Genomic DNA, 21,672 nt, shown 5'->3' with positions numbered 1-21,672 from the left:
CAACAGCTTTCACTCACCAACTGCTGATTTTGACACTCTCCCTCCATATTCTCCATATTCAAACTAGCCAATCCCTTTGTTACAAATCCAGTGATGTAGGGCTCCATTCTCTAACAGCTTTCCTCTTTCCCTATGGGGCTTTATGGTGCTAGAAATACCCTTGTAGTGGGAGGGGGTTTTCATCTTCCGCATACCCCAGGGGAGGGGGGGGGGGGTTCTGTTTCAAAGTTTACAGCTTGAAATATCTTGTATCTAACATCTGCTGCTGAAACAGTACAGGAAAGGTTACTATGCATTGATTTGTACGCAGTTGAACTTTAGAGGTTCTTGCAATTTCAGTGGTTGTGGTCCTCTGTGTAATAATGAAATCATCAGACAGCTGTTAGGTACAAAGGTGTATTTCACAGATCTCTTTCTGACAGCAATAAATCAAAACAAGGTTCTTATATATTGCTGTGGGATTGTAATTCATCTGCCACATGGCTCTTATTGTTTAGTAATAATACAAATCCTCTATGGCTTCCCCCTAAAACTATGATGGATATACCTCTTCTCCATATAGAGTTTCATCTAAGCAAATAAAAGAGATGGGACTTAATGTATTTACACTGTATTTATTTTTTCCCCTTATAATACAGTGGGTATAGAAAGTACTCAGACCCCTATAAATTTTTCATTGTATTTGTTTTATTCCAGCCAATTGATAAGTTCAAAAAAGTTCACTCTACACCCCATTTTGACAGAAAAGGACAGAAATGTAGATATTTTTGCTAATTTATATAACAAGAAAAACTGAACTACCACATGGTCATAAGTATTCAGAGCCTTTGCTCAGTATTGAGCAGAAGCAGCTTTTGAGCTATTACAACCATGAGTCTTCCTTGGAATGATGACATTTTTTTCCACCTGGTTTTGGGGATCCTCTGCCATTCTTCTTTGCAGATCCTCTCCAGTTCCCTCAGGTAGGATAGTGTATGTTGATTTTCAAGTCTCTCCAGAGATGCTGAATCGGGTTTAGGTCTGGGCTCTGGCTGGGGCAGTCAGGAATGATCACAGAGATGTTCTGAAGCCTCTTCTTTGTTATTATAGCTGTGTACTTAGGGTCATTGTCTTATTGGAAGGTGAACTTTTAGCCCAGCCTGAGGTCCAGAGCACTCTGGAAGAGGTTTTCATCCACAATATCTCTGCACTTGGCCGCATTCACCTTTCCTTCAATAGCAACCGGTCATCCTGTCCCATGCTGCCACCATCATGTGTCACTGTTGGGATTGTATTTGGCAGGTGATGAGCAGCACCAAAATGTTCAATCTTCATCTCATCAGACCAGAGGTTTCCGTCGGCAGACTCTACCATAAAGCCCTGAGTGGTGGACGCTGCAGTGATAGTTGACTTTGTGGAACTTTCTCCCATTTCCCTTCTGCATCTTTATGGTAGAGTCTGCCTCTCCTCAGTGCAAGACATACGGTGTGATAAAAAACAAATGAAGGACTTCCAAACTATGAGAAATTGTCCCATTCTTACATTAAAGGATTTTGTGCTCTTGTGCCTTGAGTGCTGCAGAAATTCACTCTCTGAGGTCCTTGGTCAGTTACTTAGATCTCATGATTCTCATGTGCTCTGACATGTGATATTTCAGTTTTTCTTGTTTAATAAATTAGAAAAAAATATCTACATTTCTGGGTTTTTGTTAAGATGGGGTGCAGAGTGTACATTAATGAGTAAAAACAAACTTTTTTGATCTTCCAAATTGACTGCAATGAAACAAAGAGTGAAAAATCTTAAGGGGTCTGAATACTTTCCGTACCCACTGTAGGTTATGGCATATTTCCAGCATTTATTCCTACATAGTGTGAAACTGTATGAACTTGCTCGACAGTGTTGATATATTCTGTATAGCAAGGGGGCAGTAATAATCAGTTTTCAATGAATTAAGACTTTTTAGGAATAATAGAGGAATTGCACAAAGTGCCAGGGCATAATAATTTTATGAGAAATGCAAGTAATTACACATTTCAGGTGAGTGATTCTCTGTAAGTACTGCTCATGTGTGTGGCCATGAGCAGTGCACATAGGCACTCGGATATAGATTGTGAGCTCTCACAGGCAGGATCCTCATCCCACCTGTTCCAGTTCAATGTAGTTTTTTTGTGTTTATTTGTTCTTGTCTTTATGTGATGTATGTAAACCCCATTATTGAAAGCTCAGCACTATGGAAATAATGGTGCTCTATATATAAATTATAATAGGCTATAGATATAGACAGGCTTCTGATAGGTGATGTATGTTCTAGAGGAAAATCATTCTATATTTCTGGCATTAAATGCAAGTCACATGTTTATATTCTCAGCAAATAATACAGAATTCAATAGAAACACTTAGGTGCCTCCACATACTCTAATATATGATATATCTAGAGGTTGAAAAGAGCCCTTTACTCTATGGCAACCCTCTTACGGCTTTCAAAGAAACAAGTATCCTAAGGGCTTATAGACATAGCCATATTAAAATTTGCTATAAATATATGCTACATACAGTGGCCATTCATTTTTTGCCACTTCATCCTTCACCTATGTGTGGCTCTGATTTTATATATGTATTATACCTCACAGACTTTATTGGAATCCATGGTATGTAAAACTGTGGCATGTCATATTGGGTTTATGATTCCACGAGTGGCGCCATATGGTCGCCACTGAAGGTCCATGTATATTGGATAATTTGCTACACAGAATGTACGACTGCTTTTTGTTTAGTATAAACAATAACTACATTATCTGCTGATGCCTAATACTTATTGTGATAATAATATTACTCCACAGTTTGTTTGTTGTATATATATATATTTTTTTTATTCTTTCTTTGTGTTGTTTCATTCTCCCTGTTATAAATCATTAGGCTCTATTTGTTTAAGATCAGCCAGGAAGGTGAGCCTTGCAGGGTGGTTATAAAACCCCAGGGAGTCTATGCTTGATCAGAGAAGCATGGTCTTCCTAAGTGGTAAAATTAACACCTCTCGGCCAGAGTAGTCTAGTTAGTGGGGGATGAAAAGAAGCCACAGACTGCATGTTTTTCCCTCCAAATTCAGACAAAGGGGAATATCATAGCTGCCCATAACTGGGACATAATTCATAATTATAGGTCCCAAGTTACACAGGACAGTTATGGGGTCTAGACACATTCCTGGTCTGAAAATCAGAACATTAGCTGCAATGGAAGGCAGCCAATAGCAGAACACCCCTGATATTAGGCTAAGACACCCCGAGTTTGGTATGGGGTTAATGGGAATAACATGCCCGTTTGGTTGGAAGCCATGGCACAATTGTGCCATCTCCCAATCAAAAGTTATGGGATTCTGATAAAAACCCAGACCCAAAAAGTAGCTCACTGATGGGAGGGGGATAGAAAAATCCCCCTCACAGTGACATCACAGCCAGGGGTGGGGGTCAAAAAATCACTTGGGCTTAAATTAATGAAGCAGCCACATAGTAGTGTTCAGACTGAGTGACTCTATGACAATAGAAGGCTGGATCGATGCTTATGCCCTGTCCTCGGGCCAAAGAATTTCTTCCTATTTCACTAGCAAGAATTTTTTGTTTCCTCTTCTCCCATAACTGTTTGTAAGTATTGTATGTGTATTGTTTTAATCCTTTTTTTTTATTTTATCTGACAATTGAATTATTTGAGTGTACTGCATTTTTATGTAAATTAAAACTTTTTAATAAGCCTCTGCTTGTAGCCTTAAAGAATCTGAGTCTCTAAAGGGAATCACGTTACCAGAGGTCATTATTAGCATAGTCCATGTAGTAAGCGATTGCATGTTCTGTGTGAATTTATAATTGTAATATCGTGTAAGTAGTGAGTGCATGTGCTGAGTTATCATCAGGGTGCATTGTCTGTGTGGTTGAGGTGCCTACGGCCTTCTTTGAGCAAGTAACTCGTGGGTGGTGGCAGTGTGGCTGGGGCGGAAATTCTGTGGAGTAAATTTAGCGTAAGGACGCCATTTTGTGGAAGTGGGCGGAGCTTAAGGGCTAAATTCTGGGACTCCATAGAGTAGGTATCCCCGTGTGTGAACTCCGGTGAGTCGAGTTCGTGACAGATTGGTGGCATAGCGGTGGGATAGTGTATAATTTTTTATTACACTGTTAAGGCTTTAAGTGTTTGGTTTAAGCAATTAACCCTTTCACTTAAGGGCTGAAGTATTCCTAATACTACAGTCCACAAGCAAGAGACTCAGTGCACTCAAAACTTGTCAGTCAATATACATACGTACAAAACAGTTCCCCTCCCCCTCTTTTCTTTTCTATCTTTTGTTTGCTTAGTGAGACCACTGCTACGATGGCAGAGGTATACAGAAACAGATCCAAGGCTGATCTGCTGACTCTCTGTGCGGAGAGAGGGCTAATAACAATGGGCCAGAACAAGGCGGAGATAATTCAAACGCTGGTGGCGTTTGATGTGCAGTCCCATCCTTCTGCGGAACCGGACCAGGGACCTCCAGCCTCAGAGGAACCGATAGGAGATGTCCTGCAGCAACCGGCTGGGCATGGCGGCGCCAGCGGTATGGACACTTCTTTTTCTCTAATTCTCCAGCAGATTGGTGACTGTGATCCTAGCCTTAGGATACAGCTGTTGATGCAAGAACGGGAGAGACAAGCAGAGCGTGAATTTGCTGAACGCCAAACAGCGCTGGAAGCTGCCCGAGCAGAGAGGGCGGCTGAGGAACGTAGACGTGAGTTTGCTGAACGCCAAGCAGAGCGGGAGCATGAGCTGCAGATGGCCCAGATACAGCTCCAACAACAGCAAAGAACTTCACCATCATCACAGAGTGCGTCCATGGACAGTGTTTCTTTTAGGCCCCGCCTGGATCGTTTTCCTGTCCTGGAGAATGATGGGGACCTGGATGTCTTTTTGCAAGGATTTGAGAGGGTCTGCAGGCAATTTCAACTGCCGCCTGCTGAATGGGCCCGATACCTTACCCCTGGACTTAAAGGCAAAGCACTGGAGGCGTTTGTAGCCTTACCTGCCTCTGTGGAGCACGATTATGAGGCTATCAAAAGGGCTCTGATACAGCGTTTTAACCTCACTCCAGAGGTATACAGGGAGCGTTTCCGTACTGTCAGGCGGACAGATACGGATAGCTATGCCGAGTTTGCCAGGAAACTGCTAAACCTGGTGAAACAATGGTCCAGAGGATGGGGTGTGACCACTCTAGAGGAGATGGATGACCTGATCGCCATGGACCAATTTATTCACACCTGTACAGCGGAGGTGCGACAGTTCATACGAGAACGGGAGCCAAAATCCTTGGAAAAGGCTGCCCAGCTGGCAGATGTGTTTGCTGCCAGCAGAGTGCCCGAGGCACGGAAACCTGCAGCCGCAGGATGGAAGGGGGGTAAGCCCCCTGTTAACTCTTCTACAGTTGCCCACAAAGCTTCTGGGGCATCCCCTTCTTCGTCATTTAAGCCAGCAGGAGACCAACGCAGGTGTTTTGTTTGCAACCGATCGGGGCACATCAGCATTACATGCCCAGAGAAGAGGAAGACTACCCCTTTGCCCAAACCAACATCGTCTTCACCATCTGTTTTGTTTGTGGGTGGGAGTAAGCGGGGGGTTGGTGACAACCTACAGGAGGTTACTGTGGGTGACAATGTCACAATGGGGTTGAGGGACACTGGTGCAGAGATGACCCTTGTGCACCCCTCACTTGTCAAGCCGGAGGATCTGATCCCAGGACGGACTCTTACAGTTGCTGGAGTTGGAGGCCTCACCCCTGCATTGCCCATGGCCCGGGTGTACCTGGATTGGGGGGCGGGGAGAGGGATGACAGACGTGGGTGTAACAGATAAAATTCCCACCAATGTGTTGCTGGGGACCGACCTGGGGCGTCTGGTCTCTAGATATGTAATCCAGGATGCCGATGAGGACACAGGCATCTCTGGTGCCCCACGTGAGTTAACATCTGATGTTGTTGGGACTATGCCTACTGTAGACTGTGACGATGATGCATCATGTGATATTGTTGAAATGTGTAGTAACCATTTACCTGTTTCTAACCTAGCTTTTAATGCCATAGACCATGAATGTGAACATAGTAATGATGTAGAGTTTAACTGTGTTAATAATGTGGCTAAGAGTGGTAGTATGTTAACACCCACAGCTCTGCGCCAAAAGCTGGAGTGTGGTGTGTCCGTGTCCGCTGTAACTCGCAGTCGGAGTCTTCAGGAAGCTCACCGTTGCCTGAGTCCTGAACCTCCTGCTGTCCGGGTTACAGAGGAACAGGAGCAGACTGACAGCCTGTCACCAGTGGCTGAGACCAGTCAAGGGGTTAAACTATTAACCAGTACAGAGTCAGAGCGTCGCCAGTTTCTGGACGCCCTGCACTCAGATGAGAGTCTACACAAGCTACGTGAGAGGGCTGGTCAGACCCCTGAGGAGGGGGACAAGGAATGTATTACATGGGACCAGGGTAGGCTGTATAGACAGAGCCTTCACACTGACCCCCAGCAGGATGTATCCCTTGATAGGCAACTGGTGGTACCTCGCCCTTTCCGGGAGCAGCTTTTGAGAGTTGCCCACGAGATACCACTAGCAGGCCATCTGGGGATAAGTAAAACCAAAAGTCGACTCAAGCAGAATTTCTTTTGGCCCAATATGGGGAATGCTGTGGCGGAATATTGCCGTTCCTGTATAGTATGTCAAAGGGTGGGGAAGGCCGGCCAGGTCCAGCGAGCACCCCTCATCCCTTTACCCATAATTGAGGAGCCTTTCCAGAGAATTGCTGTTGACATTGTAGGCCCTGTGAATGTCACCAGCAGCTCAGGTAAACGCTTCATCCTGACGGTTGTGGATTATGCCACACGTTACCCAGAGGCCGTGGCATTGTCATCCATCCGGGCTGACAAGGTGGCAGATGCGCTCCTCACTATATTCTCTCGTGTAGGGTTCCCCAGAGAGATGCTCATAGATCAGGGGACCCAGTTTATGTCTCACCTTATGCAGTGCCTCGGTAAGAAAATACAGGTGCAGCACTTGGTAGCCAGTCCTTATCACCCGCAGACCAATGGACTCTGCGAGCGGTTTAATGGGACCCTCAAACAGATGCGCCGGACGTTTGCGGATACCCATGGGAAGGACTGGGATCGTTATCTACCACACCTGCTATTCGCTTACAGAGAGGTACCGCAGGCATCGACTGGATTCTCTCCCTTTGAGCTTCTCTATGGCAGGAAGGTACGGGGCCCACTAGATCTCATGAAGGAGTCATGGGAGGGAGAATTAGGGTCACCAGAGGTCTCTGTGGTTGACTATGTTCTGAAGTTCAGGGACAGACTGCAGGCATTGACAGGGATGGTGCAGGAGAACCTGACTCAAGCCCAGGCCGACCAGAAACGGTGGTATGACAGGAACGCCAGGGAGAGAGTGTATGAGGTGGGCCAGAAGGTGTGGGTCCTGATCCCCACTACCCAAAACAAACTCCAAGCTGCGTGGGAAGGCCCATATCCCATTCATCAATGCCTAAATGACGTGAACTATGTAGTCACGATCGACCATGTTCGCAAGAAGCACAAGGTTTTTCATGTCAACATGATCAAGGCTCATCATGATAGGGATACGTGCGTCCTGCCAGTTTGCAGTATACCAGAGGAGGGAGAACGGGAGGCCTTGCCTGACTTAGTGGCATCCGCACAGGAGGGAGGGTCCATTGAGGATGCAATAGTCAGCGCCCAGCTGTCTGGATCTCAGAAATCCCAGCTGAGAAAGACACTCAACCCATACCTTGACATTTTCACCGGTAAACCAGGAAAAACCCCACTAGCCTCTCATCACGTAGACACGGGGGGACACCCACCAGTCAGACAGGGTGCATATCGGGTTTCTACAGAAGTAAGGGCTGACATTAAGAGGGAGGTGGAGGAAATGCTGGGACTGGGGGTGATCCAAGAGTCTCAAAGTGCGTGGGCATCACCTGTGGTGCTTGTCCCCAAAAAGGACAAGACCACACGCTTCTGTGTGGACTACAGGAAGCTAAACAGCATCACAGTTTTTGACGCTTACCCAATGCCCCGCATAGATGAGCTTTTGGATCAACTCGCCAGCGCCCAGTATATCACCATCATGGATTTAAGTAGGGGGTATTGGCAGATTCCCATGACAGTGGAGGCGCAGGAAAAGTCCGCCTTCATCACCCCCTTTGGACTATATGAGTTTAAAGTCATGCCCTTTGGCATGAAGAATGCCCCTGCCACATTCCAGCGCTTGGTGAACAAACTGCTAAGTAAGTCTGAAGGGTTTGCTGTGGCATACCTGGATGATATTGCAGTGTTTAGCCAGACTTGGGAGGAGCACTTGACACACCTGTCACAGGTGCTCAAACGCCTCCGGGAAGCCGGTCTCACCATCAAGCCTGGGAAGTGTCAGATAGGCATGTCTGAGGTGCAATACCTAGGACACCTGGTAGGTGGGGGGACACTTAAGCCCGAGCCAGGGAAAGTAGAGGCCATTGCAAATTGGCCTACCCCCAAAACGAAGAAACAGGTGATGTCATTTCTAGGAACAGCTGGGTACTACCGTAAGTTTGTCCCTAACTACAGTACCCTGGCCAAGCCCCTCACAGACCTCACAAAGAAGAAACTACCACAGGTAGTCAGCTGGACTGCCGATTGTGAGCGGTCCATGGCGGCTCTGAAATTGGCTCTGACGAGCTCTCCAGTCTTACAGAGTCCAGATTTCAGCCGCAAGTTCGTAGTCCAGACTGACGCCAGCGCCTATGGCTTGGGTGCGGTACTCAGCCAGGTCAACCCAGAGGGAGATGAGCACCCCATCCTATACCTAAGCAGGAAACTCTTACCCAGGGAGGTGGCCTATGCCACCATAGAAAAAGAATGCCTTGCCATTGTGTGGGCCCTACAGAAACTACAGCCCTACTTATATGGCCGAAAGTTCACCGTGGTAACGGACCACAACCCTCTCAGTTGGCTTCACCGGGTATCTGGGGATAACAGAAAAAGCTGCTGAGATGGAGTCTATGCCTACAGCAATATGACTTTACCATTCAACACAAGAAGGGCAGTGAACATGGGAATGCGGACGGGTTGTCACGGCAGGGAGAGCCGGCAGACAATGGCTTGGGATATTGATTAGAATATCAAAATCCCATGCCATATCTCTGGAGGGAGGTGTGATAATAATATTACTCCTCCACAGTTTGTTTGTTGTATATATATATATATTTTTTTTATTCTTTCTTTGTGTTGTTTCATTCTCCCTGTTATAAATCATTAGGCTCTATTTGTTTAAGATCAGCCAGGAAGGTGAGCCTGGCAGGGTGGTTATAAAACCCCAGGGAGTCTATGCTTGATCAGAGAAGCATGGTCTTCCTAAGTGGTAAAATTAACACCTCTCAGCCAGAGTAGTCTAGTTAGTGGGGGATGAAAAGAAGCCACAGACTGCATGTTTTTCCCTCCAAATTCAGACAAAGGGGAATATCATAGCTGCCCATAACTGGGACATAATTCATAATTATAGGTCCCAAGTTACACAGGACAGTTATGGGGTCTAGACACACTCCTGGTCTGAAAATCAGAACATTAGCTGCAATGGAAGGCAGCCAATAGCAGAACACCCCTGATATTAGGCTAAGACACCCCGAGTTTGGTATGGGGTTAATGGGAATAACATGCCCGTTTGGTTGGAAGCCATGGCACAATTGTGCCATCTCCCAATCAAAAGTTATGGGATTCTGATAAAAACCCAGACCCAAAAAGTAGCTCACTGATGGGAGGGGGATAGAAAAATCCCCCTCACAGTGACATCACATCCAGGGGTGGGGGTCAAAAATCACCTGGGCTTAAATTAATGAAGCAGCCACATAGTAGTGTTCAGTCTGGGTGACTCTATGACAATAGAAGGCTGGATCGATGCTTATGCCCTGTCCTCGGGCCAAAGAATTTCTTCCTATTTCACTAGCAAGAATTTTTTGTTTCCTCTTCTCCCATAACTGTTTGTAAGTATTGTATGTGTATTGTTTTAATCCTTTTTTTTTATTTTATCTGACAATTGAATTATTTGAGTGTACTGCATTTTTATGTAAATTAAAACTTTTTAATAAGCCTCTGCTTGTAGCCTTAAAGAATCTGAGTCTCTAAAGGGAATCACGTTACCAGAGGTCATTATTAGCATAGTCCATGTAGTAAGCGATTGCATGTTCTGTGTGAATTTATAATTGTAATATCGTGTAAGTAGTGAGTGCATGTGCTGAGTTATCATCAGGGTGCATTGTCTGTCTGGTTGAGGTGCCTACGGCCTTCTTTGAGCAAGTAACTCGTGGGTGGTGGCAGTGTGGCTGGGGCGGAAATTCTGTGGAGTAAATTTAGCGTAAGGACGCCATTTTGTGGAAGTGGGCGGAGCTTAAGGGCTAAATTCTGGGACTCCATAGAGTAGGTATCCCCGTGTGTGAACTCCGGTGAGTCGAATTTGTGACACTTATCATCATACATGGCACATAATAACTATATTATTTGCTGATCTCTAGTTACTTATCATTATACATGGCATATCAATGCCAAGAAGAACCCTGACCTTTAGACTGACCCTATGTTATAAGGTTTGGTCTGTCTAGATACCCTGGGCTGCCAGCCAATGACAGGTCTGACACACTGCAATTAAAATGTAATGTGAATTTACCCAAAGTCTGTGATTTAATTGCATTTTGAGTGCATCTGAAGTATCTCCTCAGTGATACACAGATGTGTTTTCACCTTAATTCCATGTCTAGTATGTAGCAAAAAGTGTTTTTTACCATGGCAAAAAACATGTAGCTACTTACCAAACACAAGCTTTTAACTCCAAACAATTGCATTTGGGGAGGAGATACTCCATGCAGAATCCACTGATGGACAGATTTTGTCATATGTCCCTCCATCAGCAGATATTTTAGGACCTGACTAGGAGGAAAACAACCCGTAGAATAAAAGTAAATAATTCTGAACGGCATTGAAAAAAACTATTAAAAACCTGCCAAAAATTATGATTCTTACCTATTGAATCCCACAAAAATGCAATAAAAAGTGATCAAAAAGACATATGTACAAATTGTATCATAACTAGAGATGAGCGAGTATACTCGTCCGAGCTTGATGCTCGTTCGAGCATTAAGGTACTCGAAGCGGCTCGTTGCTCGGACGAGTATTTCCCCTGCTCGAGATCGAGCATTTAATTAAAAAAACACAGTGAAGAACAATGAAGAATAGAATAAAAACAGTGAACACAGGATCATTTAAGTGAAAAAGACAGTGAAGAACACAGTGAAGAATAGATTACAGATGTTCGGCACATCTGCTTACTTGTCGGAAGATACACGCGGAACGCAGCACGGGGGAGACAGACATCGCGCAGAACGGCAGCAGGGAGACAGACATCGCGCAGCACGGCAGCAGGGAGACAGACATCGCGCAGCACGGCAGCAGGGAGACAGACATCGTGCAGAACGGCAGCAGGGAGACAGACATCGCGCAGCACGGCAGCAGGGAGACAGACATCGCGCAGAACGGCAGCAGGGAGACAGACATCGGGCAGCACGGCAGCGGGGAGACAGACATCGGGCAGCACGGCAGCAGAGAGACAGACATCGGGCAGCATGGCAGCAGGGAGACAGACATCGCGCAGAACGGCAGCAGGGAGACAGACATCGCGCAGAACGGCAGCAGGGAGACAGACATCGCGCAGAACGGCAACAGGGAGACAGACATCGCGCAGCACGGCAGCAGGGAGACAGACATCGCGCAGAACGGCAGCAGGGAGACAGACATCGGGCAGCAGGGAGACAGACATCGGGCAGCACGGGGGAGACAGACATCGGGCAGCACGGAGGAGACACCATCGGGCAGCACGGGGAGACTTCAGAGGAAGAAGAGTAGCGGATCCCGGGACAGCGTATCACCCCGACAAGTAAGCAGATGTGCCGAACATCTGTAATCTATTCTTCACTGTGTTTTTCACTGCGTTTTTCACTTAAATGATCCTGTGTTCACTGTTTTTATTCTATTCTTCACTGTTCTTCACATCTGTTAACTTGTCGGGAGATAATATACGCACGGAACAGTGAAGAATAGATTGCAGATGTTTGCATACATCTGATAACTAGAGATGAGCGAGCACTAAAATGCTCGGGTGCTCGTTAGTCGAGACGAACTTTTCCAGATGCTCGAGTGCTCGTCTCGAATAACGAGCCCCATTGAAGTCAATGGGAGTCCCGAGCATTTTTCAAAGGGACCATGGTTCGGGAATAAAATGTGTTATTTAATTGAAAAAGAATGTCTTCTGATAAGTTATCAGATGTATGCAAACATCTGCAATCTATTCTTCACTGTTCCGTGCGTATATTATCTCCCGACAAGTTAACAGATGTGAAGAACAGTGAAGAATAGAATAAAAACAGTGAACACAGGATCATTTAAGTGAAAAACGCAGTGAAAAACACAGTGAAGAATAGATTACAGATGTTCGGCACATCTGCTTACTTGTCGGGGTGATACGCTGTCCCGGGATCCGCTACTCTTCTTCCTCTGAAGTCTCCCCGTGCTGCCCGATGGTGTCTCCTCCGTGCTGCCCGATGTCTGTCTCCCCCGTGCTGCCCGATGTCTGTCTCCCTGCTGCCCGATGTCTGTCTCCCTGCTGCCGTTCTGCGCGATGTCTGTCTCCCTGCTGCCGTGCTGCGCGATGTCTGTCTCCCTGTTGCCGTTCTGCGCGATGTCTGTCTCCCTGCTGCCGTTCTGCGCGATGTCTGTCTCCCTGCTGCCGTTCTGCGCGATGTCTGTCTCCCTGCTGCCATGCTGCCCGATGTCTGTCTCTCTGCTGCCGTGCTGCCCGATGTCTGTCTCCCCGCTGCCGTGCTGCCCGATGTCTGTCTCCCCGCTGCCGTGCTGCCCGATGTCTGTCTCCCTGCTGCCATTCTGCGCGATGTCTGTCTCCCTGCTGCCGTGCTGCGCGATGTCTGTCTCCCTGCTGCCGTTCTGCACGATGTCTGTCTCCCTGCTGCCGTGCTGCGCGATGTCTGTCTCCCTGCTGCCGTTCTGCGCGATGTCTGTCTCCCTGCTGCCGTTCTGCACGATGTCTGTCTCCCTGCTGCCGTGCTGCGCGATGTCTGTCTCCCTGCTGCCGTTCTGCGCGATGTCTGTCTCCCTGCAGCCGTTCTGCGCGATGTCTGTCTCCCTGCTGCCGTTCTGCGCGATGTCTGTCTCCCTGCTGCCGTTCTGCGCGATGTCTGTCTCCCTGCTGCCGTTCTGCGCGATGTCTGTCTCCCTGCTGCCGTTCTGCGCGATGTCTGTCTCCCTGCTGCAGTTCTGCGCGATGTCTGTCTCCCTGCTGCCGTTCTGCGCGATGTCTGTCTCCCTGCTGCCGTTCTGCGCGATGTCTGTCTCCCCCGTGCTGCATTCCGCGTGTATCTTCCGACAAGTAAGCAGATGTGCCGAACATCTGTAATCTATTCTTCACTGTGTTCTTCACTGTCTTTTTCACTTAAATGATCCTGTGTTCACTGTGTTCACTGTTTTTATTCTATTCTTCATTGTTCTTCACTGTGTTTTTTTAATTAAATGCTCGATCTCGAGCAGGGGAAATACTCGTCCGAGCAACGAGCCGCTTCGAGTACCTTAATGCTCGAACGAGCATCAAGCTCGGACGAGTATACTCGCTCATCTCTACTGATAACTTATCAGAAGACATTCTTTTTCAATTAAATAACACATTTTATTCCCGAACCATGGTCCCTTTGAAAAATGCTCGGGACTCCCATTGACTTCAATGGGGCTCGTTATTCGAGACGAGCACTCGAGCATCTGGAAAAGTTCGTCTCGACTAACGAGCACCCGAGCATTTTAGTGCTCGCTCATCTCTAATCATAACAAATTGTATCGTGGGTTTTCTCTTTTTATCTTTTGGAAATGTGTAAAGTTTAGGGCTAAATGAACGTATAACCGACACAATTTGACCATTCTAAATTTCACCTCCATTTTGATGTAATTACTATGAAGATCTCAAGGGGTTAACAATCTTCCTAAAAGCTGTTTCTGATAGCTTGAGGGGTGAAGATTTGAAAATGGGTTATATAGGGGTTTTTTATGTTAAATATGTAAAATTTCATTCAAAACTGTATTAATCTCCAAAATAGTAAATTCTGAAAATAATGAAAACCGATATTTGATTTGTAAGCCGCGTGACATCAAAATAAATTATCCAGACATTTCAAAAATGATGAAAATGTAAAGTAGACATATGTGAAATGTTATTCAGCAATAGAGATGAGCGAGCACTAAAATGCTCGGGTACTCGTTATTCGAGACAAACTTTTCCCGATGCTCGAGTGCTCGTCTCGAATAACCAACCCCAATGGGAGACTCGAGCATTTTTCAAGGGGACCAAGGCTCTGCACAGGGAAGCTTGGCCAAACACCTGGGAACCTCAGAAAAGGATGGAAACACCACGGAAATGGACAGGAAACAGCAGGGGCAGCATGCATGGATGCCTCTGAGGTTGCTTGCACCATTATGCCAAAATTATGGGCAACAGCATGGCCATTACAGAGTGACAGAATGAAGCTAGATAGCATCTAAAACATCCAATAATTGACCCTGACACTATAGGGGACGGCATGCAGAGGCAGCGGCAGCAGGCTAGAGAGTGTCATGGCGACATACCCTAAATGGACTCAGGCTTCAAACCAATGGGTGGCAGAGAGGAACCAAAGGAGGTGAGCAAGAAGCGCTCAAATAATATCGGTACATGATAAAAGTTTGCCAGTATATTTTGTGGATTACACAGCAGGGTGGCGACAAAGTTAACATGGAAGCCATGAAAACAACCCAAAATTCTGCCTGACACAGCTCATTTGATAAGGGGACCATGTATGGAGGCAGTGAACTAGTAGTAGATTAAAGGTGCTGCAGTTAAAACTATGTTAGTTGGATCTTGGCATGGAGCTGGCGCTCCGCTGCCAGGCGAGCTTTCGCCAATCCAAGCCCCTGTCTCTAGGCTACTCCCCAAACAGCACTTCTAAGAACCTTTTGTATAAGATCAAGTGTAGTAGCGTTCTTATAAGTTTGGGATATGGCGGGTGAGGGGAATGTAAACAGATGCGCAAGAAGCGCTGAAATAATATCGGTAAATGATAAAAGTTTGCCAGTATATTTTGGGGATTACACAGCAGGGTGGCGACAAAGTTAACAAGTTTGATGTGGAATGCCCTGTAATAGCTCTTGGGCGGTGTGCCTTTTATCGCCTAGGCTCAGCAGTTTGAGCACCGCCTGCTGTTGCTTAGCGACGACACTGCTGCTGTGCCTAGAGCTACCGACTGATGGCGCCATGGCCACGGATGGTAATTTGGAGGAGGAGGAGGTGGAGGAGGGGTGGGAGGAGGAGGAGGTATAGTAGGCCTTTGAGACCTGGACCGAGGTAGGCCCCGCAATCCTCGGCGTCGGCAGTATATGACCAGCCCCAGGGTCAGACTCGGTCCCAGCCTGCACCAAGTTAAGTGTAGTAGCGTTCTTATAAGTTTGGGATATGGCGGATGAGGGAAATGTAAACAGATGCGCAAGAAGCGCTGAAATAATATCCCTAAATGGTAAAAGTTTGCCAGTATATTTTGTGGATAACACAGCAGGGTGGCGACAAAGTTAACAACTTTGATGTGGAATCCATGAAAACAACCCAAATTTGTGCCTGACACACCTCGTTTGATAAGGGGACGATGTATGGAGGCAGCTATATGGACGACTTTTGGAGGTAGCAATGGAGACAACGTGTGGAGGCTGCTATGGAGACAATTTAATTTGGATAGTGCCTGTATGTGGCAGTCCAAAAAAGTTTTCAAACCAGAGGAGCAGGTAGGTGGCCCTCCAGAAAAATGAAATAGATTGAGTGCCTGTATGTGGCAGTCCAAAAAAGTTTTCAAACCAGAGGAGCAGGTAGGTGGCCCTCCAGAAAAATGAAATAGATTGAGTGCCTGTATGTGGCAGTCCAAAAAAGTTTTCAAACCAGAGGAGCAGGTAGGTGGCCCTCCAGAAAAATTGAATAGATTGAGTGCCTGTATGTGGCACTCCCAAAAATTGTTTAAAACAGAGGACCGGGTAGGTGGCCCTCCAGAAAAATTAAATGCATAAAGTACTATAGCTAGAGCCAGTGGGCCCTGTCAAAAAATAGCCAGTTTCCTCTGCTTTAGTGTACAAAGAGGAGGAGAAGGAGGAAAATGAGGAGGAGGAGGAGTGCATAAATTATTCAGGTTGAGCTTCCTTCACCTGGTGGAGATTGGAAATTATGAGAAATCCAGGCTTTATTCATCTTAATAAGCGTCAGCCTGTCAGCGCTGTCAGTCGACAGGCGTGTACGCTTATCGGTGATGATGCCACCAGCTGCACTGAAAACCCGCTCGGACAAGACGCTAGCGGCAGGGCAGGCAAGAACCTCCAAGGCGTACAGCGCCAGTTCGTGCCACATGTCCAGCTTTGAAACCCAGTAGTTGTAGGGAGCTGTGTGATCATTTAGGACGATGGTATGGTCAGCTACGTACTCCCTCACCATCTTTCTGTAAAGATCAGCCCTACTCTGCCGAGACTGGGGACAGGTGACAGTGTCTTGCTGGGGTGACATAAAGCTGGCAAAAGCCTTGTAAAGCGTACCCTTGCCAGTGCTGGACAAGCTGCCTGCTCGCCTACTCTCCCTCGCTACTTGTCCCGCAGAACTACGCACTCTGCCGCTAGCGCTGTCAGAAGGGAAATACTGTTTCAGCTTGTGCACCAGGGCCTGCTGGTATTCATGCATTCTCACACTCCTTTCCTCTCCAGGGATGAGAGTGGAAAGATTTTGCTTGTACCGTGGGTCCAGGAGAGTGAATACCCAGTAATCGGTGCTGGAATAAATTCTTTGAACGCGAGGGTAACGGGATAGGCAGCCTAGCATGAAATCTGCCATATGCACCAGAGTCCCAACGCGCAAGAATTCACTCCCCTCACTGGCCTGACTGTCCATTTCCTCCTCCTCCAACTCCTCTTCTTCTGCCCATACACGCTGAACAGTGAAGGTCTGAGCAATGCTCCCCTCTTGTGTCTCGCCAACATTCTCCTCCTCTTCCTCCTCATCCTCCTCCACCTCCTCCGATATGCGCTGAGAAACAGACCTGAGGGTGCTTTGGCTATCAACAAGGGAATCTTCTTCCCCCGTCTCTTGTGACGAGCGCAAAGCTTCCGACTTCATGCTGATCAGAGAGTTTTTCAACAGGCCAAGCAGCGGGATGGTGAGGCTGATGATGGCGGCATCGCCACTGACCATCTGTGTTGACTCCTCAAAGTTACTCAGCACCTGACAGATATCAGACATCCACGTCCACTCCTCATTGTAGACTTGAGGAAGCTGACTGACCTGGAGGCATAGTAGGCCTTTGAGACCTGGACCGAGGTAGGCCCCGCAATCCTCGGCGTCGGCAGTATATGACCAGCCCCAGGGTCAGACTCGGTCCCAGCCTCCACCAAGTTAACCCAATGTGCCGTCAGCGATATATAGTGGCCCTGCCCGGCAGCACTCGTCCACGTGTCCGTGGTCAGGTGGACCTTGTCAGAAACGGCGTTGGTCAGGGCACGGATGATGTTGTCTGACACGTGCTGGTGCAGGGCTGGGACGGCACATCGGGAAAAGTAGTGGCGGCTGGGGACCGAATACCGAGGGGCGGCCGCCGCCTTGAGGTTGCGAAAGGCCTCGGTCTCTACTAGCCTATAGGGCAGCATCTCCAGGCTAAGCAATCTGGAGATGTGGACATTAAGGGCTTGGGCGTGCGGGTGGGTTGCACTATATTTTCTTTTCCGCTCCAGCGTCTGGGGTATGGAGAGCTGAACGCTGGTGGATGCTGTGGAGGATCGTGGAGGCGACGATGGGGTTTTTGTGCCAGGGTCCTGGGCAGGGGGCTGACTATCAGCTGACACAGGGGAAGGAGCAGTGGTGTGCACGGCCGGAGGTGAACGGGCTTGGTGCCACTGATTCGGGTGTTTAGCATTCATATGCCTGCGCATACTGGTGGTAGTTAAGCTAGTAGTGGTGGAACCCCTGCTGATCCTGGTTTGGCAAAGGTTGCACACCACAGTCCGTCGGTCATCCGGTGTTTCCTTAAAGAACCTCCAGACTTCTGAAAATCTAGCCCTCGCCGCGGGAGCCCTCGCCACGGGAGCTTCACTACGTGACACATTTGGCGCTGATGCACCTGCTCTGGCCCTGCCTCTCCATCTGGCCCCACCACTGCCTCTTCCAACCTGTTCTGCTATAGGACTCTCCTCCGTCTCAGAAGCACTGTGTTCACCCGGCCTCTCAACCCAGCTTGGGTCTGTCACCTCATCATCCTCCGATCCCTCAGTCTGCTCCCCCCTCGGACTTCCTGCCCTGACAACAACTTCACCACTGTCTGACAACCGTGTCTCCTCATCGTCAAACACCTCTTTACACACTTCTTCCACGTCAAGAAGGTCATCATCACCCACAGACTGCGACTGGTGGAAAACCTGGGCATCGGAAAATTGCTCAGCAGCAACCGGACAAGTGGTTTGTGACTGTGGGAAGGGTCCAGAAAACAGTATGCCGGTTCAAATGCCAAATTTTCCTGGGAGGGGGCAGACTGGGGGGGAGGAGGCTGAGGTGCAGGAGCTGGAGGAGTGCCGATTTCGGTGACATGGGTGGACTGCGTGGAAGACTGACTGGTGGACAAATTGCTCGAAGCATTGTCGGCAATCCACGACATCACCTGTTCGCACTGTTCTGGCCTCAACAGTGCTCTACCACGAGTCCCAGTAACTTCAGACATGAACCTAGGGAGTGTAGCTCTGCGGCGTTCCCCTGCTCCCTCATCAGCAGGTGGTGTCTCACCCCGCCCAGGACCACGGCCTCTGACCCCTGCAGTAGTTGGACGCCCACGTCCCCGCCCTCGTCCTCTACCCCTAGCCCTCGGGTTAAACATTTTGAAAATGAAAGTTATAACTTTAATTTTTTTTTTTACTTTTTTTTTGTGTGTTTTTTTTTTTTGTGTTTTTTAGTTTTTAAAACCAAACGATGCTATCCTATTGCTATGGCTATTTTCTAGCCAACTATGAAAGCACACTGCTATGCCAGATGAGATGACGCTGAGTTATGAAAAAATAAACGTAAAATAAAAAGGAAATGGCAGACTGTGCCTAATTGAAATCCAACCCCTAATAAATTTTCCCACTTCGGTCTTTGCGATGGATATGTGCGTCACTAAGCGCTAAACACAGCGGTCGCAAGTCTCACTCCAAATTCCTCACAATTGGGTAGTATATGCACTGCAGCAAGGACAGCCACCAGCAGATCAACCAGAAATAAAATATATATAACGCTATTGTAGGCGTAAGTAAGCCGTTTGGATTCTCCTTTGGCTATTTTCTAGCCAAGTATGAAAGCACACTGATGAGATGACGCTGAGTTATGAAAAAATAAACGTAAAATAAAAAGAAACTGCCAGACTGTGCCTAATTGAAATCAAACCCCTAATAAATTTTCCCACTTTGGTGTTTGAGGTGGATATGTGTGTCACTAAGAGCTAAACACAACGGTAGCAAGTCCCTCTGCAAATTCCTCACAATATGGTACTAGCTGCACTACTAGTGCCAGCAAGCCCAGCCACAAGCAAACAAAAAAAAAAAAAGTATAACGTTATTGTAGCCCTAAGAAGGGCTGTTGGGTTCTTGGAGAATCACTCCTGCCTAACAGTAATCTACCTGCACACTAACGCTAACCCTGACCAGCAGCAGCTCTCTCCCTAGCGGCATCCAGACACAGAATGATCCGAGCAGCGCGGGCAGCGGCTAGTCTATCCCAGGGTCACCTGATCTGGCCAGCCAACCACTGCTATCGACGTGTAAGGGTACCACGTCATGCTGGGTGGAGTGCAGAGTCTCCTGGCTTGTGATTGGCTCTGTTTCTGGCCGCCAAAAAGCAAAACGGCGGGAGCTGCCATTTTCTCGAGCGGGCGAAGTATTCGTCCGAGCAACGAGCAGTTTCGAGTACGCTAATGCTCGAACGAGCATCAAGCTCGGACGAGTATGTTCGCTCATCTCTAGTTCCTATGTTTTATACCAGCAGCATGTTTCTAGAAATGAGACCTGTCAATCAGGAACAGAGAACCAGGGCCGTGCAGTGATATATCTGCATATGCAGGACCCCATTAATATAATTGGACTCACATCAGGTGAGTTGCATATAAGTTTACATATAGATTTTTTTGAACTTTGCAGCCATAGAAAGGTACCATTTATGGATAAGGACAATACTTTAATCATAGTTTTTAATTAAGTATTTATTTTGGGTGGGTTAATTTGCATGGCAGGTTCTCTTTAAATGTGGTGGTTGGGGGCTATATAGCTAAATGATTGCTTACCATTCAGCATTACAATCTCCACCATGTGCTGTCTTCCACTTTTATTCTATTTCTTCAATGTGAATTACCTTGCGCATACCTTCTTTGTATGCGCAAGATGGAAATATTTATACTTCCCTATCATTAGGATCCATCTATAAACCCATAATAACAGTATAAGTGTAAGGTGTACTAGAGCATTGCCAAAGTCTTGAAGATATTGGAATACATCACTATCGCATGTGCACACCTTTAAATAAGGTTTTGGCTCGGGAAACCTATATAATGAAGATTTATGCTATGGAATAACTGTTCTACTATTTTGTCTTGCCATGTGGAGAGGTGAGCAAATCGTTTATCATTACAAGAGATTGAATAGCCACTTCAGATCCCGAGAGCGTACTGAAAGAGGAATCTAAGTACGGTAATAGGATTCCTTTGTAATATAGCTTGCCAGAGTGATGGGGAAAATTCATGACGGGAGCTTCTCTGTAAATCAGAAACAATGTAAAAAAAAATAGGGAACTTCCAGTCACGATTGAAACTCACATAAATAATGCAATTCATATTACTACATCACGAAAAAAGTTTTATTAACGCAGCTTCAGTAGAGCCTATAAGAAAATAGTATCCCTGTAATAAAGGAATGCCCACATAACAGAACACATTGGGGCAGATTAACTTACCTGGTCCCGTCGCGATCCTGCGGTACGTTGTCCGGCGAGATTCACTAAGATCGTGCGTTCGAGTTTCTGCATGTGCCGCTGCTGCGCCGAGGTCCGCCGGAGTTCACCTGCTTTTCTTTTGCATTTCCTTTTTTAAATTCCGCGGTCTGTCTGAATCCGTCGGGTTGTCCGACGGCCATGCTCCCCGATTTCTGTTGCATGTAAGCCAGCGCCGATGCGCTACAATCCGATCACGTGGCCCAAAAACCTGGGGCAATTCAGGGTAAAGAAATATTCGGGAAACCCGACAAAATTGAGGCATTCGGACCCTTAGTAAATGAGCCCCATTATCTCTAGCCTCTCTTCTTAAAGGGGTTGTCCAGTTTCAGAAAATGCATGTCATTGTTTGTATAATAAAATGTCACACAATTTTTCTATTTATTTTCTGTACCTTTTCTACTTCTCTGTTTGCTGTCATTCTATAGGAAACTTCAAAGTCTACTTCCGTTTCACAGAAATCTGTCCATGGTCATGTGATGTCACACAGATGCACAGCTGGTTATATCACACAGCTCTGATTACTGTGTGATATAATGAGCCGTG

This window comes from Engystomops pustulosus, chromosome 6 (assembly GCF_040894005.1).
Source record: "Engystomops pustulosus chromosome 6, aEngPut4.maternal, whole genome shotgun sequence".
Classification (NCBI taxonomy): Eukaryota; Metazoa; Chordata; class Amphibia; order Anura; family Leptodactylidae; genus Engystomops; species Engystomops pustulosus.
The sequence above is the reverse complement of the archived record's forward strand: the minus strand, read 5'-3'. Positions refer to the sequence as shown.